General features: G+C 43.6%; 1 long non-coding RNA gene across 1 annotated transcript; it reads right to left on the bottom strand.

Annotated features, from left to right (window-relative positions):
• Positions 1 to 10,341: 10,341 nt before the first annotated feature.
• LOC144114416 (uncharacterized) lies at positions 10,342 to 16,217 on the bottom strand. Its single transcript, XR_013311035.1, has 2 exons — positions 11,947 to 16,217; positions 10,342 to 11,862 (listed from the first exon to the last, which is right to left on the bottom strand). It is a non-coding gene; the product is annotated as an uncharacterized LOC144114416 (long non-coding RNA).
• Positions 16,218 to 17,378: the final 1,161 nt, after the last annotated feature.

Raw genomic sequence — 17,378 nt, 5'->3', positions numbered from 1 at the left:
CTTCCCAATGTTTGCTGTGCAATGAAGACTGTCAGTATGATACAAGTAATTTTTAATGCCACATCTGGAAACAGGATGTATGTGTGCATTTCACAGGTCCCTAGGGTTGGGAGAGCTGCTGCACAGGCAATGTATAATAGTTTGAATACATCAGTATCGTCCATTAAAAAGTAAACAAAACACTGGAAGAGTGCAATACTTATGGGAGTGCAAACATATGTCATCAAAACAACAAACAGAACTGTTTTCATTGCCGTCTACTAAAACACACACATTACTTCACATTAAATCCAAATTCATCTTTTAAAACACTTAACTTTTTTTTGAAGATGTATCAGGCCTTGAGCCAGGTTACAGCTTAATGTTAATTTGAGTGTATTGTCGCACCTTGCAACATACAGAGCTCCAGAATAAAACAGCAGTGCATGAATGTATGACCGATGATGCACTGCTTAGTATAAGGGAGCAAATTACTCATTGGTGTCCACCCAAGTACAGCCACAGGGCTACAAAGGAAAGCTATACAGCTTCCACAGAAACTTTGTAGTGTAGATCTAGAAAAATTTGTCCTGGTATGGGGTTTGAACCCAGGACCACCGCTTCACTTGACCAATATGTTCCCTCTTAGTTATTGATCAATTCACTCTCGCCCTACCATATGCTAGCCGTCCCGGTTAGCTCAGTTGGTACTAGAGCGAGTGCTCCGATGAAACGGTGGTCCCGGGTTCGAACTCTGGACCAGGACGAATTGTTGACTGCGAAGTTTCTGTGGAAGCTGTATAGCTTTCCTTTGGAACCGCGTGGCTGTGCTTGGATGGATATCAATGAGTAATTTGCTCCCTTATTACAAATTTACTCCACCTTGGGCGATTCCCCTAAACATTTAACCAACACTGTTTAGTATATTTCTCCCAAGAAACTACAGCATTTCAAAAAAACATTACTGAGTCTTTGCTCAAGCTGTTACTGCCTTTCAGCAAAGCATAGCATTTATGCACAGTCACCCCTGTGGACCATCACTCTCTCACCCAGCCCATAAAAATGGTAAATGATGGCTTGTGCTGCGCGAAGTGGCACAGTATTCCCATAAAATGATATGCCAAGAGCCCGCATCGGCTGCATCAAACTTCCAAATCCTCGCATTGACAATGCATAGCCTCCGCACTGGCCGTGTACCCACCTGGGTCGTCACAGCAATGATACCCAGCTTAGGTAGCACGCATAGCTCGATTCTGGCATCACTACCATTGAACACCAGCTCAGGTGGTGCGTTTAGCTGCAGCCAGTGTTCTGCAGAAACATGTACTGCCTCCCCCTCTTCTCTCTCACTGCACCTTCTGCCAGTCAGCACGATCAACACTGTTCCTGTCACTCTCACCTTACCCTTGTTTCACTTTCCCCCTCACACTTTAAAACTCCGACATCGCTACCAACTCCCAACCAAAGATTGGGTGCCTAAGATCTGCACTGTACAAAAAAAAACACTCGCCTTCTCTATGTCAAGTCTTTAGAACAAACAAACACAACTAGATCTGCACACCGTGGCACTTACTGCTGGAACTTTATGAGGTAAAACACCATGCAGTGAGCACGTGGTCTGAAAGACCTAGTTAATGCAGCTGCCAATAACCTTTAATCATATGACTACTTTTAATCCAGGTTCGTCTGGTCACCACAAAAGCTTTTCACGGCAAATGCAGGGACGTTTGTGGCAATGCATTCAAACTGCAGTTCACAAATACTTTGAGGTGTGTTGCAGCAACAAAAAGGTGTGAGATACTGGCAGAGTACCTGATGCTGTGAACATAAAATAAAAATGCAGTCTTATCAATTTGGACCATATGGCAAGGATTTGAACGAATCAAAGTGGCTAAACCAAACTCTGATGATGGTTACTATTATATATTATGGCACAGGGGCAGCATTCGGCCAAGCAGTGCCATGGTCAGAGACCCAATTTCCAAGCATTTCACTGTAGATAAGCCAAGCACCAGGCAAAAGGAGCGCTTGTACCCACCATATAACTGGTGGGTACACTGCAGTTTTGGGGATCGAACCCAGCACCTCCTCCATGCAGCTTAAGCAAACAGGTAGGACTGTACACTGCGATTGGGAAGCCGCCGGGAAGCCAGAGTACCTAGCTACATTGTTTAAAGAGGCAGTGGTGGAAATCACCAAGACCATTTTAGAACCGGCTCTTTACCAGGAGAAAATTCGATTCGGAGCAGCTTCGTCGTGTTTTGTAGCAGGAGCCCAACACAAAGAATTAAGGCAAAAATAAGATCATATAGGATGTTTCACCTAACTGGTGGCAATGCTTAAAAAATACAATGCACTGTCTGCAAATGTGCATGTTCTTGCTGCGTTGTGTGCATTGGTGCAGCCTCTCACCTGTGAATGTGAAGGCGCTTTGTCAGGTTACACTTCACATTGAAAGCCTTGCCACAATGGCAGCGCTAAAAGGGATGTCCTTGTCCTTGAAGCAGCTGTCATTACCGCACTCAGGCACACATGCTGCTTCGCTGTGTGCAATTCCATCCCAGCTGGCAAGCCACACCTGCCGTCGGTGCTGGCCAGCCCTGCGCAACGGAAGAAAGTATATGTCACCTAATATGCGAGGAATTTTCCACATTGCACAGATGAGGGCTGGCTCGCCCGCCAAGAACAGTTAATGACAAGTGAAGGTGCCTGATCATTGTGCTCGCAGACACAGTATTGAAATTCAGCAAGCCAAAGTTCGGGCATGCCTCAGTATTGAAATAAATGATTATGCACATCACATAGGCAAGATAGATCACAAACAGCAAATCACCAAAAGAAAACTAACTGTGAGTGAAAAGCTACAAACACTGCAGCGGGATATTACTTATGATCAGTATTCAAAGAAATACATATGCCTAACAGAGCAGCACACCCAATACTCCCTCTCACATGCTTGTCTTGTCTCATCTTATCAAGTGAATATGACTGAAAATCATGAAATAAAAACATGCACCAGAATGAACCTTGCAGGCAAGAGGTGCCCACAGCAGAACTGCAGTCATTGCATAGGCCCCATGACATTTTAAGATACCAACATCCCAGACAGTTATATCTGTCAGGTGGCTCCGCATAATCAATAATGGCTAAATGTGTAACAAAAAGTACCTGCAACAACTTTGCTGGTAACAAGAGCTGGTTAATGTTTACTTTTTTGCCAAAGGAGCTGAGAACAGGTGATACAACCATGAAAGAGGCTTTGTGGAATACACAATCTTGCCAATTAGACTCAAAGGGTAAGAATACACACCACTTGCCACAAAAACTTTGAAATAGGAAATAAGGAGAGCAGCACTGTAGATGCACAAAATGCTTATTTTCACGAATACATAAAAAGTGAAAGTTTCTTCACTAAATCACATATGACAATATTACTGATTACATGACAGACCACGTCTAAAAGCCTGTCCTTGTGCAAAACTCAAAAATGGAACACGGCACATGAAATCCCATAGGAAAAATTAGCTCAAAAATAGGAAGAAGAGGAATGCTGGGCCACTATACAATGCACAGGGGAAGTCAGGCACTGTCCCTTATTCCAGGATGTTTGCTCTTTCGAATGTATATAACGTGATTTGTTTTGTCGTAATGAAAGCTTTTCCGAGCATACAAACACAAACGTAACAGGTCACATTGCCCAGGACTAATGTAATCCACAGATCGGTGCAGTAGCGTCTAGCACTTCATCAATAATGTGAGAAGATCCGCTTACCATTTGCAAAAAAAGGAAAATCAAACCACCTGTAGCCAAGGCATTCCACCAATTTTATGGACTTTATTCATTGATTTTCTGGACAAACACAAATGGCATTGTGAAAATCTAAAGTTGCTCGGTGCAAAGCCAGAAGCGAGAAAAGGAGGAACAGCTACCATTTGTACTGCAAATTGAACATTCGAACTGGATCATTCCAGTCTGCTGAAAGATTAATGGCATTTCCATTAAGTTGACTGGCTTCCAAGGGCTACATCAACTTTAGAAATTCTCATGTGCACTAAAAACGTTCTACTCATCACTATATACAAGAAGCACTTTAAATAGCTCGACTCATGACATTTAAAAATGCATGCACAGTAAAGATAAAATAAAGCTTTATTTGCCAAGCCAAAGTAAAGCATCTGGAAGCTACAAAATATTTCCTTTCTCTTAATTGAATTCATCATTGAGCAAAGGTAATCTGAAAACTGGCCATAGGTAAAGAAAAAACTCGATTCTGGTACTTCAAAGAAGCAAGAATTTTTGAAAAAAAAAGAAGCCAATTTTAATTTCGGTCGACTGAAATATACCTTTAACAGAGAAGTATATTTCATGCCTCACCTCTCATCTTAAGCCAAAGTCAAAATGGATTTGATATCAGTCAGGGCACTGCTTCTTTCAAATGATTTACGCACCCTCACATCCACACATTTATTTGTACCTAAGTCCAGCATGCAAATGAGAGCGAAAAAGAGACTGACAGACGATCATGAAACCTGAAGCGAAAGAGCTTCTACTGCAAGTATTTGCCCTCGATGATTACATGATGCTCTTACACTAAGCCAAGCCTACACACCCAACAGAATTTTTCTTAAGGGCGAGGTGGCTGGCACTTCAAGAGAGTGTAGGTTGGGTGGGTTGGAGGTTCGAGAGTGGAGAGGTGGGTGGGGCTCCGAAAGAGCAGCTGGCTTTTCCACTGAGTCTGTGATGTCAATTTACACCATGATTCTTTGATCCACTGTAGTGAGGACTAGTGGGTGGAGGCCTTGTGGAAGGTACAGTAGGGTGGGCAAGGGACGATGCTTCTGGAGAGTAAAGGTGGGCAGGGGTGTGGAGGTCGATCGAATGTAGTGGTAGGTGGTTGGGCAGCATCTAGCTAGGAGGTGCCATGGGGAGGTGGCTGGTGCCTCTTTAAAAAGAAGGCTTCACACTCTGAAGCTTCAACTATACAACACCGGCATCTTTGCCATGTGCTGCTGGCACTGCTAATTGTCATTAGCAGCAGCCTTAGTACACTCACTGCGGGGCAAAGACTCTCCCTTACCTTTCCAATTAGCCTTCTCCTGTGCCATCTGTGGCCACCCTATCCCTGCAAAGTTCTTAATCTCATCCACCCACCTATAGCAGTAGAAAAAAATTGGAGGATGCTTAAACTTCGCCTTTAAGAGTGGAACGTGACAGCGTGTTGCAGCACTGCCAGGGAGTCCACGGAACGCCATCGCCTGTTCGGCGCGACGCCTTGCCCGTTAGACAAATCGCTCTGCTATGTATGGTGAAACAGACGCGGGGAGTGGCAAACCACGTAGAAGTGCTGCCAGGTGCCTTGCCAAAATGTGCGGGACTCAAGTTGCACTCGTAGTTCGTCGGCACATCATTTTTGACAAACTCGATGCCACGAACGCCAGCATAGCTTCGACAAACCCGATGCCACGAACGCCAGCGTAGCTTCCGCCCCGAACGAACGGGCAGCAAGCCGCAAGCTTCATGGTGAACACGCTTTGGATGTGCGCTGTGTTCGCCACTCACCGCGTGATTCTTGCGTGCCCGCACGGCCCCACTGCGCCCGTACGAGACAAGCGTAATAATTGGTTTTTGGGGAAAGGAAATGGTGCAGTATCTGCCTCGTATATCGTTGAACACCTGAACCGCGCCGTACGGGAAGGAATAAAGGAGGGAGTGAAAGAAGAAAGGAAGAGAGAGCTAGGTGCCGTAGTGGAGGGCTCCGGAATAATTTCGACCACCTGGGGACCTTTAATGTGCACTGACATCGCACAGCACACGGGCGGCTTAGCATTTTGCCTCCATAAAGACGCAGCCACCGCGGTCGGGTTCGAACCAGGGAACTCCGGATCAGTAGCCGAGCGCTCTAACTTCGCCCTGAGCCACCGCAGCGGGCGAAGTGGTTAGGTGCTAATTTTTTTGTTCAGTCACTTCATCACTGTCAGCTTGTTCATCCACATCAAGTGCAGTAAAAAGATTGTCTTTATTATTTCAAACTCTGCATAATCTGAACAAATTCTCAGTCTCCTTCAAGTTTAAATTATTGAGAATCAACTGTAGCACATAGCAAACCTTACAGCCAAGCCAAGTTTTATTCTTTTAGCATGAACGGAAAAAGCTGTCGAAATGAGAAAAACCAAGGTGGATAATGGCAAAATTGTTACTGATTATAGCAAGAGTTTCATTCAACAAGTGATTTTCCAAAGCCCTGAAGACTGAATTAATAAGCTTTTATGTTTACTGTAGTACCCATAGACCACATCTCCAGGTCACCACGGAAGTTTCCTTGAGCATACGCCCCCTGCCCCCAAGCCATCAATTCCATTAAAGTGCCAAAGACCATAAGGAAATTAATGGCCTACTGAACCAGAAATTATTCTACTGTATACATATTAGGCAACTTCATTTCTAGTTAAGTCCTAACTAAGTAATTACACTCCTAGTATGCGTGGAAGCAACTTCATTATATAGTTCAATGGGCCCTCCTCCTTTGACACCATATCCGTACATAGTCATGGCTCTATGCCAGCATTAGTAGTTGTGTCCGTCTTTTCTCTCAGCCATGTGCACATGTGAATTCATTCATTCATTATTTATTGCATGTCTTGCAAAATACAAACATATTGATGGACCCATAGCCACTGGCTAGTAACGGGTCCATAATCAACATAGTATACAAAATAAATGCAGCACACGAACAAATGAAACAAGAGATACAGTCCATAACGCAATAACTCATAACATGCATAGTTTATACAAAAATGAATATTGTTACGGTACGCAGTCGCCAAGCGAAGACGACGTTGTTGTGTCGCTGAGTAGTCGACCCCCGCTCCTCGCCGCAACCTTCTCGATATCTACGTGGACGGTGCACCAGTTAAGGCTCTGATTGACACTGGCTCTCAAATTTCTGTCTTGAGGTCTTCCTTTCGCCGTCGTTTGAAGAAGGTTGTGACACCCGCCGTTTCCTCAGCCGTTCGTTTCGCCGACGGCGGTGCTGCTGCCGTCGTTGGAATGCGCACTGCACGTGTTTGCGTTGCCGGGTGTAATACAGCCGTCCTGTTCACTGTGCTCGACCACTGCCCCCACGATGTGATCCTCGGCATCGACTTTTTAACAACGCATGCGGCTCTAAACGATTGCTCGACTGGCCTTCTTCGTTTAATTGGACCTGCCGCTCTGCTCTGAAATTAAGTGCCGGTTCCAAGCCGTCCCGCTTACGTGCCGCTGAATTTACTCGCCTGCCACGCGATTCTGCAGTCTATGTTCCAATGACCCCGGTTCCCCCCGTTCCTGATGGTGCCTACATCACTTGCCCAATCAAGCTAGGACGTTGTCCTTCAGCGAAATGTCATCCTTCCACACACCGTCCTGACCGTCATCGGTAACCGCACCTCCCTTCAGATTCTCAACTTTAGCCTCTCTACTCAAGTCTTACCCTGTGGAATCGCACTCCCTGAACTATTTCCTTTGGCCGAATGCACAGTTTCTGCCCTTGCAGCTCAACCTCAGACTGGTCTCCCTGATCCCCGCTCGGCAGCTTCACGTCCAGACCTTATTTCTGCAATCATCGCGGCGGATTTTCCACCTGACCACGCCAGCGCACTCACCACCCTGTTAGTTTCCTACAGTGACGTCTTCGATTTTGGGAATCGTCCTCTCGGCAAAACTACCGTCGTGACCCATCACATAAATATGGGCGATGCCAACCCCATACACAGAAGGCCCTATCGTGTCTGCCTTCTTGAGCACCATGTCATTCAGACGGAGGTGGACAAGATGCTGGCGAACAACATTATCGAGCCTTCTAGCAGTCCGTGGGCATCCCCAGTTGTGTTGGTTAAAAAGAAAGATGGCATTTGGCGCTTCTGTGTCGACTATCACCATCTTAATCAAATAACAAAGAAAGACGTCTATCCTCTTCCGAGAATTGACGCCCTCGACTGCCTACACGGCGCCAGCTATTTTTCTTTTATTGATCTCCGCTCCGGCTACTGGCAAATTGCTGTTGACGAACGGGATCATGAGAAGACAGCCTTTGTCACCCCTGATGGCCTGTACCAATTCAAGGTCATGTCTTTTGGCCTCTGCAACGCTCCTGCCACCTTTGAGCGTATGATGGACTCGCTCCTGCGTGGATTCAAATGGACGACGTGCTTGTGCTACCTGGATGACGTCGTTTTCTCCCCCACTCTCGAAAGCCACCTTTACTGTCTTTCTACTATCCTTTCCGTCTTCTGCCGCGCCGGCCTCCAACTCAACTCCAAGAAGTGCAGCTTCGGCCAGCGCCAAATCAAGGTCCTCGGCCACTTGGTCGATGCTTCTGGTGTCAAGCCCGACCCTGACAAAGTTCGTGTCGTCCACGAGTTCCCCACCCCTCGTTCCTCGAGCGATGTGCGCAGTCTCCTCGGGCTCTGCTCGTATTTCCGCCGGTTTATCCCGAACTTTGCCGACACGGCCCGTCCCCTTACTTCCCTCCTGAAGAAAGATGGGCCTTTCTCCTGGGGCCTTGACCAAGCTAGCACCTTCACCGCACTTGTTGCGGCCCTCACTGCTCCACCTGTGCTGGCCCATTTCCACCCTTCTGCGCCTACAGAACTTCGCACCGACGCCAGTGGCCATGCATGGTATTGGGGTCATCCTTGCGCAGCGCCAGCACGACCGCTATCGTGTCATTGCTTATGCCAGCCGCCTGCTATCTCCCTCTGAATGTAACTATTCCATCACTGAGCGGAAGTGCCTTGCACTTGTTTGGGTGTTAACAAAATTCCGCCCGTATTTGTTTGGGCGGCCCTTCTGTGTCGTTACGGACCACCATGCCTTGCGTTGGCTCTCCTCTCTTAGCGGTGGGGGGGGGGTAGTGTTACGGTGCGCAGTCACCAAGCGAAGACGTTGTGTCGCTTAGTAGCCGACGAAGACGCTGCCGCTAGCGCTTGTGTGTTTACTAAGGAGAAGAGGAAGAAGTGCTTGTGTGACCCGTTTCGTGGTGTCTTCTGTGTACGGCGTACTGTTTCTGCTGCTGAACTAACCTCGTAATATTATGAAGTCAATTATTCACAATATTTCTGAAAAAAGAACCTGTTTAAAGCAGGAGTAAAATTAGGGGCTTGTTTTATGTTTAGTGGCAAAGTATTCCAAATAAGAGTGCCGTTAAATTCTAAGAGCCTTTTGCCGTACAGGTTCTGACATGGAGGTAGATTAAAATTTTGGTTTGTGGCAGCTCTTGTGTTTAGTAACGGAATTTTGAACAGTGATGGGAAGTGGATCATTAGTTGCTATAATTCTATGAATGATCTGAGCAATTTTGAATTCATACAGTGCATTTAGTGGCAGAACATGGAGAATTGTACAAGTACGTGCTACTTTGAGAGGTCCTTGAAAAGGATATAATTCTTAATGCGTGCTTTTGTAGAGAGAATACAGGTTCCAGGTAAGTAGTAAAGGTGTTTCCCCATGACTCAATGCAGTAACTGAGGTGACTTTGAATAAAGGAAAAGTAAAGAATGCATAGGATGGGGTACTGGAAACATTCACAAGCCTTAAGTAAAATAAAACATCCGTATGCCAGCTTCGAACAAAGATGTGTAATATGTGTTTTCCAATGCATAATGTAGTTTCTAAGGTTTTACGACAGTCTACGAACATGCCAGAGCACTTGAGTACGAATACCGAGATATTTTTTGCAAGCTATATAGTACTTTCAGAATCCAGATGAAGCGGCAATTTACGAACTTTTCGTGGGCACTAAATTTAGCAAGGTGGCAAGCCACTCCAAGCTCTCATCTTCCATGGGACAGTAGCACGTTTTTGCATGCATAGCACAAAAATACACATTACTGCAAAGCTGAAGTGCAGTGAATGCAAAGCTATACTTAGGAGCAAGCGTGATGAAGCCATGAGTTACATGTCTTACTGAAGCGTACCTGCAAACTGAGGCGTGAAATGATGCTTCATGGACTAGATACACTTTGGCAAGCATTGTGAAAGTAATGCCACTGTTTAAGCATGAATTCCAGTCTACAGTGCTCACTAGTGTCAAACACATAATCAAAACACGGAGAAGAAAGTGCTCTTCTTAGAAATTTTGTGTACAAAACAGTGTAAGCAGTTTGCCCAAATAATTTGCAAAAACAATTTTTAGAAATTTCGACGCGATTTGTGAAAATGAGATAATTGCAAAAATTAAGTTGTTTATATTACATTTAGGCAAGCTGCATTACTATAAAAGAATAAAATAAGCAACAATGATCGATACACATCTTATTCATAAATAGGTGCAGTACCAGCATGCAATTTTTGCTAAGGCTATTATGATCATAATGTATAAATGTGTCAGAAAAATTGCACTTTATTTTGAACAGGAGTGAACAAGAAGCAAAGAATAATGAACAGTGAGGTACGCTACTTTTGTGTTGCAAAGCAGGAAGAATGCCATTAAGAATGGTCTTTTAAAGATATCGTACTTTGTCACAATGTATAAAAACATTTCATCAATCAAAATAAAGCACCATGTTAGGACAGAAGCTACCTTATGCACTTGCAAAAGGAAAATAAATTTAGAAATCTATATTTGCAAAACCATGTTCATACAAAAAAGCAAATAAAAATACTTCTGGCACCTCATATAGAAAAAAACGTGAAAATGAACTTTTGATATATATACGATCGCCTGTACACAGTTGTCCAAGTGAACATCAAGCACTGCATGAATATTCAAGTGAAATAAAATTTCACAATTCAGTGAACACAACTATCCATGACCGCAGTCCTTTTCTTAAATGACTTAGTTCCCAAGCAAAAAAATTCCAATTGTCTGCAAATGTGGGCCCCAAAATTTTACACTTCTTGAAAACATGGCAAAATGGAGCATGGAAAAGGCCTTGCTGAAATGACATCTACAAAAAAACAAGCCCAATGGAATATGAACAGGTAGCAAAGCTTGTCAATCTGTACAATGCATGATGACAGTCTACATATTGTGATCCCTGGACGCTTAAACAGAGGAGAGTTCAAAGGAAGAGGGCAATGCTTTACAGGACCTTCAATCAATCAATCAATCAATTTATTTAGCATTTCTTTCAATACAGAAATAAATGCAAGGATAAGAACAAAAAGCTGCTTCTCGAGCAGCTTGACAACGGTTCTTACCCCTTGTTTTCTCTTGACAATGGATAACAGCAGAAATAATAAAGCTGCGATTAAAAATTGTACGAAGATAAGAGCATGCAGTATACATAGAAATTGTAAACACAAAATATATAGAAACACAAAATACATAATATACATAGTAATTCCAAACACAAAATGCCGCATATTAGTAAAAAGTAATAATACCGGTTCAATGTAACTGATAGACATGGATTCAATAAGACGAATACTAATACTTAATCACCAATATTTTGCACACTGAAGAACATCTAACGGCGAAATTGACATATGGCTATACAGGACTACAAACATTTCCTGCTACATTTGCAGGCATAGAAGCGCAGACCACAGTTTTACGACACACAGCTGTAATGCAGCCACCATTGAAAATACGTGTACAGTTCTTGTTTACAAAGTACCCTAAAGTAAATGTTAAAGAAGGGAATTCTTTTTGTGGGTTTTCAGATGACTCTGTAGACTCTTCTTGCGTGCAAAGTCCAGCGGACATAGGTGGCAGTGGTATGGCCTCTCGCCCGTGTGGATGCAAAGGTGGCTTGACAGTAAATCCTTTCTTGTGAAGGCCTTGCTGCAGTGAGCACACTTGAATGGCCTGTTGCCTGTGTGGGTGCGAATGTGTCTCACTACAGAGGAACGCTGGGTGAAGGTCTTGAAGCAATGAGGGCACTTGTACGGCTTTTCGCCTGCATGTACATGAGGGTGGTCGTTCACGATTAACTCCACAGAAAAGGACTTGCTGCAAAGTGTGGACTGAAAAGGGCGCTCACCACTGTGTGTCCTGAAGTGGGCCTTGAAGTTGGTGCGAACCGCTGTAGAATAGTCGCACTCAGGGCATGCAAACCATTGTCTGCCCGCTTGAGATTTCTTTGGGCTGCATCCACTCCCAGTGCTGACTGAGCCTGCACAATGCATAAAACCATGTTTTCTAAACAGCGATATACTTTACTGATTTTGTTGGGAGCACTTTTGTTGGAGCTAGACACATGAATGATGCATGTCTTTAAGCAGGTGTTCTAATATTCGACAAAAATTATCCCACAGTCAGTGTATCAAAGCCAAACTATAAACAAAGCTTCTGATTTCAAGTCAGCATGCAGCTCACAGGAGCACTAATTGTAACAAACTATCATTGCAAAAATATAGTTGATTACATTGCAATATTCTGAATTTTTGATTACTGTTCACACACACTTATGCACACAAAACATGTATCGGGCAGAATAGTCCACACTGCCTCTAACATCCTTGTCTAGAAGTAACAATATGCATTAATAATCACATGAACCAGAAGGCAAAAAAATTGAAAGGTGGGGCTAAAAAAACAGGAAGCAAAACAGCAAGCACTGAAAGATAAAGAATAAAACAGTAAGCAAATAACACAGGGAAATGTTTCGATGAATGACCAGATTACAGATCATGTCTAGAAGACTAATTTGCCCATAATTCAAAAGCTGAACACTGCACAAAAGCACATATGTAATATCAAGAAACTCCAAAATTCACAGTTATAGACATGTCAAGTAAACATTGCATACATGTTGTAATCAACCTTCCAAAATGCTTTTTCAGGTACCGTCCCTGTAAAGTTACTAAAGAAGTGTGAGCACACAAAAAGAAATACTATACAAATCAATATGCTGTGCGGCACAGGTATTGAAATACGCGCTGAAAATCTGTCACGCTGTCTATCACTATGTTATGCACAAGCACTGAGGTTGCATGAAAATGATCTACGAAGAAAAATGCATCCCAAAATATAAGAGTAGCGCTGCAACTTCTGGAAACATAAAATGTGCATTTTCAATTTTTTTTGTTTTTGAGCAAAAAAACTGAGAAAGGATGGGCCAGAAACAACAAGCTTCCTTTACCTCCCTGCAGCACCACAGTGAAAGAAAATGCCGCAATTAAATTTGCTGCCATCATGAAAGTATCGAATTGTGCTCATTTTTTGACCACTTGGCATGTCTACATCGCAGGGTTTACTAATTTAGCATTTATATTCAGCGCTGGTATTGTTGCAACTCAAAGAAAAAGGCTTGCATATAAAAAAAACGGGCAAAAACCAAAAAACTATTTTGCAACAAAAATTGTCGATTTTTTCACCCACATGTCCCCTTAACTACAACAGTTAATAGAGCAAGCTACTGAAACTTTGGAGGTCACTGGGGACAGATTTCATGCCCCTTAGTTGTCGTTGCTCTACCGCCACTACTAAGCTCCAGCCTCGCAACACCGTCATTACATCTCAAAAGTACGATTGGAACCTCATGGTTGCGCTGCTCTGGTAACCGTGTGCGCACATGGTTCTAATAAACAGTGATAGAACCAATACACATCCAAAATAATCATCTGTTTTATCTGTAGACTTCAATGGAATTCAGTCACACAGTTCGAATTAACAAAGTCCTGAGCTTTTCCTGTATGAGGTTCCATAGATCAAAACACAGAAGGGACAAGTCACAATTTATAAGACCTTCTATTTGGGCTAGATGGTTCATTGTACTCGAGGAAGGAAAACTGTAGCACCGAAAAACATACACACAGCAGAACGACGTAGGACAAGCGCTTGTCCTAGGACAAGTCACGAGCACTACAAGACGTAACCATACATAAAATCGGAATGTTTGCAAATCGTCATGTAAAACCCCCAAGTCCAAAACAAGACGCTTAATTTTTTTACAGTGGTAAGCAAACATGCAAATACACATGACAACAAATAGACACACTCTCGAACACACTGCACTGCAGTGAAAAATCAGGCAAAGTAATAATTGCTTGGGCAAAGGTAATCCAAAGACTGGTAGTGACCTCCATTTCACCGTTTGTCACAAAGGCTTATAATGTGAAAAAAAAGAAAAAAGAATTTTTTTCACAGCCAAAATGTTCCGTGCATGACTATTTGTGCACTTTTCAGTTTTAGACTTTACCCACAAACACAGAGAGTAATGACAAGGTCATGATACAGACCTGTGCAAATGAAAAATGCATCAGCAAGGAACAAAGGAATTAATTCTGACATTTTCATGGGAATTAGGACACCAGTTATAAATTAGGATCATGAAAAAAACTGGATCATTGCAGTGCTTGTACAGTTCAGACGCCTGTGCTGTGTAGACCAACATGAAGGCACTGGATCTATCTGAAAACTGCCCTTACAAGCAAATATTCTTATGCTTGCAACTACATGCAAGTTGCATACAAACAAGTGCAAACTCAACACTCCTTTGACTCTTGTGACCATTAAGGTAAAGTTTGATCTGCCGCTCCCAAATTAAGGAGTGCAACAGCTGAAGTAGTAATTGGAGCAATTTTCAGAGCAGGAAAATTAAATTCCGGAGCAGGTCACTTGGAAAAGAAACCCCATTTTGGAGCACCAGTCCAAATTTGGAGCAGATGACGAGGAAAAAATCTTGAGCTTGGAGAGCAGCAGCACTGTAACAGGTAAGAAAGCTTACTTTTAGAACAAAAAATGAATAGATGTGAATATTACAACAGTTATTTAAAATGAACTCCAGCAATGCAACGAAGCTGCAAACCATAACAAAAAGGAGGTTCAATTTTTTTTTTCAGGTTCATTGCATAAAACTAACTTCAGTGCAAATGTTTTAGCTTCAGTGGGCAAGGTCCTGCAAATCTGTGACCAGTGAATTCTGCAGAAACCCACACGGCATAGGTCAATTTGTGCAAACCTGCAAAACAGGTTGATCCAAAGCTTAGAATATTATAGAACCAGGCAAGAGAACACAAAAATATAAGGTTGGTATAAATACTGCAAATTTATTTGTACCTGAATTTAAGTATGACCTGAAGGACCTGACTAGGCTAGACTAGAAGTGCATACACTGCGGCAGACTAGATTCGACCATGACAAGATATTTGACAAAGACCAAGCCACTTTTGCACAACTAAAACCTTACCAGCAGCGTGCATATATCTAGTACTTATGTCTAGTACTCATGTCATTAACGTGACATCAATGCTCTGCTTTCTTGGATATTAGCTTCTCCAGTTCCTTCAGTTCATTAAGTGCCTGCTCAAAGTTTGCATTCCCTGTTGTTAAAAGCATGCGGCCAATTTATGCCTTATTCATCTTTTTGCTTGAAGCCTGAGTTGATCATTTCCTCGGCATTAGTGAGCAATGCCTTGCTGCTTCAAAGTAGCATCTCCCGTTGCCTTCCGTTTGCCTCACCATCATAACACTAAAGAAAACTTTTAACATGGTGCATTCCATTAATGCTCAATGCTCGGAGTGCTCCGTCCATCTAGGATGTACTTGTTTTCGCTGAAGCCTCGTTCTAGGCCGGCACTGTCGTGGAGTGAAGAAAGAAGTGCTTTTATGGGTTTTGAAAGCAGAGGATATCTTTGTTCATCTGTTACTGTCTTCACCATTACACTTCAGCATGTGCCATTCATCGATGACAGACGATACCTCATCATCAGCTAAAACCCTAAGCAGCTGCCCCGCAACACAGCGGGAGAATCGCATCTCATGCTCAGTATCTCATACTGCAAGAACCCTTGCATGCATGATCACTTTGTTAGTCAGAGGGAGCCTCTGAAGCACTGCCTTTGAACAAGCAAGGTAAATTGCTGGGCACCAAAGCAGAACATTTTTTTCTCTGCGGGGTCTCAGCCTTCCATTGATTTCTCTGCAAAAGCCAATTCCGGACCGTGCCTTCCACAGGGATGCATTGTCCAGGTTGAGTTTGGTCAGGTCTTCCGCACTCTTGTTAGTAAAACACAGCTCAAAACTCTGGGCATAATGCCAGGCTCTCATCATGAAGGACATGTAGGAGTGCCTGCTGCCTCTGAAAAAAGTTCAGGAACCCGCTAAGGAGCTCTGCAGCATCTTTTAGAAACAGCAGCAGGCTAGAGAGTCTTGTAATGTCAGCCAGTCTGAGAAAGACATGAAGCGCTATTCCCAGTATTTCTAGGAGAACGAGAACAGAAAACTGGGCGAGTTGGAATGTATTCATCTTTAAGCAGCGCGAAACACAGGACAAGAGGAAGAAACATGAGACGACACGAGCGCTTTTCTAACTGAACTTTTATTTTAGAAAGGTTAGATATATAGACACCAAAACAATAACTGAAAAACACAAAAAACCCAGAACATAAAATCACGATAGTCCGTAAACCGTACGTGCAGGCAGTGGGAGCTTTATCGGCTCATTTTAACAAAGCGCAACAGCAATCTTAACACATGACATGCACCCAGCTATCACCCTGTCGCCACACATTCCCCAAGAGCGTGAATCTCTTATTCCACCAGATTGATAGAAGGCGAAGTGAAACAAGATTCAGACTCCTGCCTTATCAGAAATGCTTCAACTAACTCCCTGCAGGTCCAGTCTGGGTGACTAAACAAGATATTTGTCCTGTCCAAATGGGGGAAACAGTCTTTACATTTTCGGCAGTGCACAGCAAGGTTCGACGAAACTGCCCCTTTTACTGACCTTCGATGTTCAAACAGCTGCTCGTTTATACAACGGCCTGTCTGGCCGATGTACATCTTGCCACAGGAAAGCGGGATAGAATAAACCACTCCAGTGTCGCAGTCGACGAGCGGTTTTTATGTGTAACTGTACATCTGATCCTCTGGCTCTGACTCAAATATCGGAAAGAATGTTGACTAGGGGCGATAGCCTTGCAAAAAAAAAAAAGGAAAAGACGGCGCGCTAACAAGAATAGTCGGGATTCCGTACCTACATGGATTGTCAAACCAGTTGAAGAAGGTAGGGGCAAGATACGGGGTAAAAGTAGTTTTCACAGCTAAGAATAAGCTGAGCAGAGTCTGCAGTGCAGTAAGAAAGAAGCTTGAGGGCTGGGATGACCGAGGGAGGATCAGATGCACAGTTACACATAAAAAACCGCTCGTTGACTGCGACACTAGAGTGGTTTATTCTATCCCGCTTTCCTGTGGCAAGATGTACATCGGCCAGACAGGCCGCTGTATAAACGAGGGGCTGTTTGAACATCGAAGGTCAGTAAAAGGGGCAGTTTCGTCGAACCTTGCTGTGCACTGCCGAAAATGTAGACCGTTTCTCCCATTTGGACAGGACAAATATCTTGTTTAGTCACCTAGACCAGACCTGCAGGGAGTTTGTTGAAGCATTTCTGATAAGGCAGGAGTCTGAATCTTGTGTCGCTTCGCCTTCTATCAATCTGGTGGAAAAAGAGATTCACGCTCTTGAGGAAT

The sequence above is a fragment of the Amblyomma americanum genome, chromosome 1 (assembly GCF_052857255.1).
Source record: "Amblyomma americanum isolate KBUSLIRL-KWMA chromosome 1, ASM5285725v1, whole genome shotgun sequence".
NCBI classification, from domain to species: Eukaryota; Metazoa; Arthropoda; class Arachnida; order Ixodida; family Ixodidae; genus Amblyomma; species Amblyomma americanum.
Note: the sequence above shows the minus strand (reverse complement) of the source record. Positions and strands in the feature narration are given on the sequence as shown.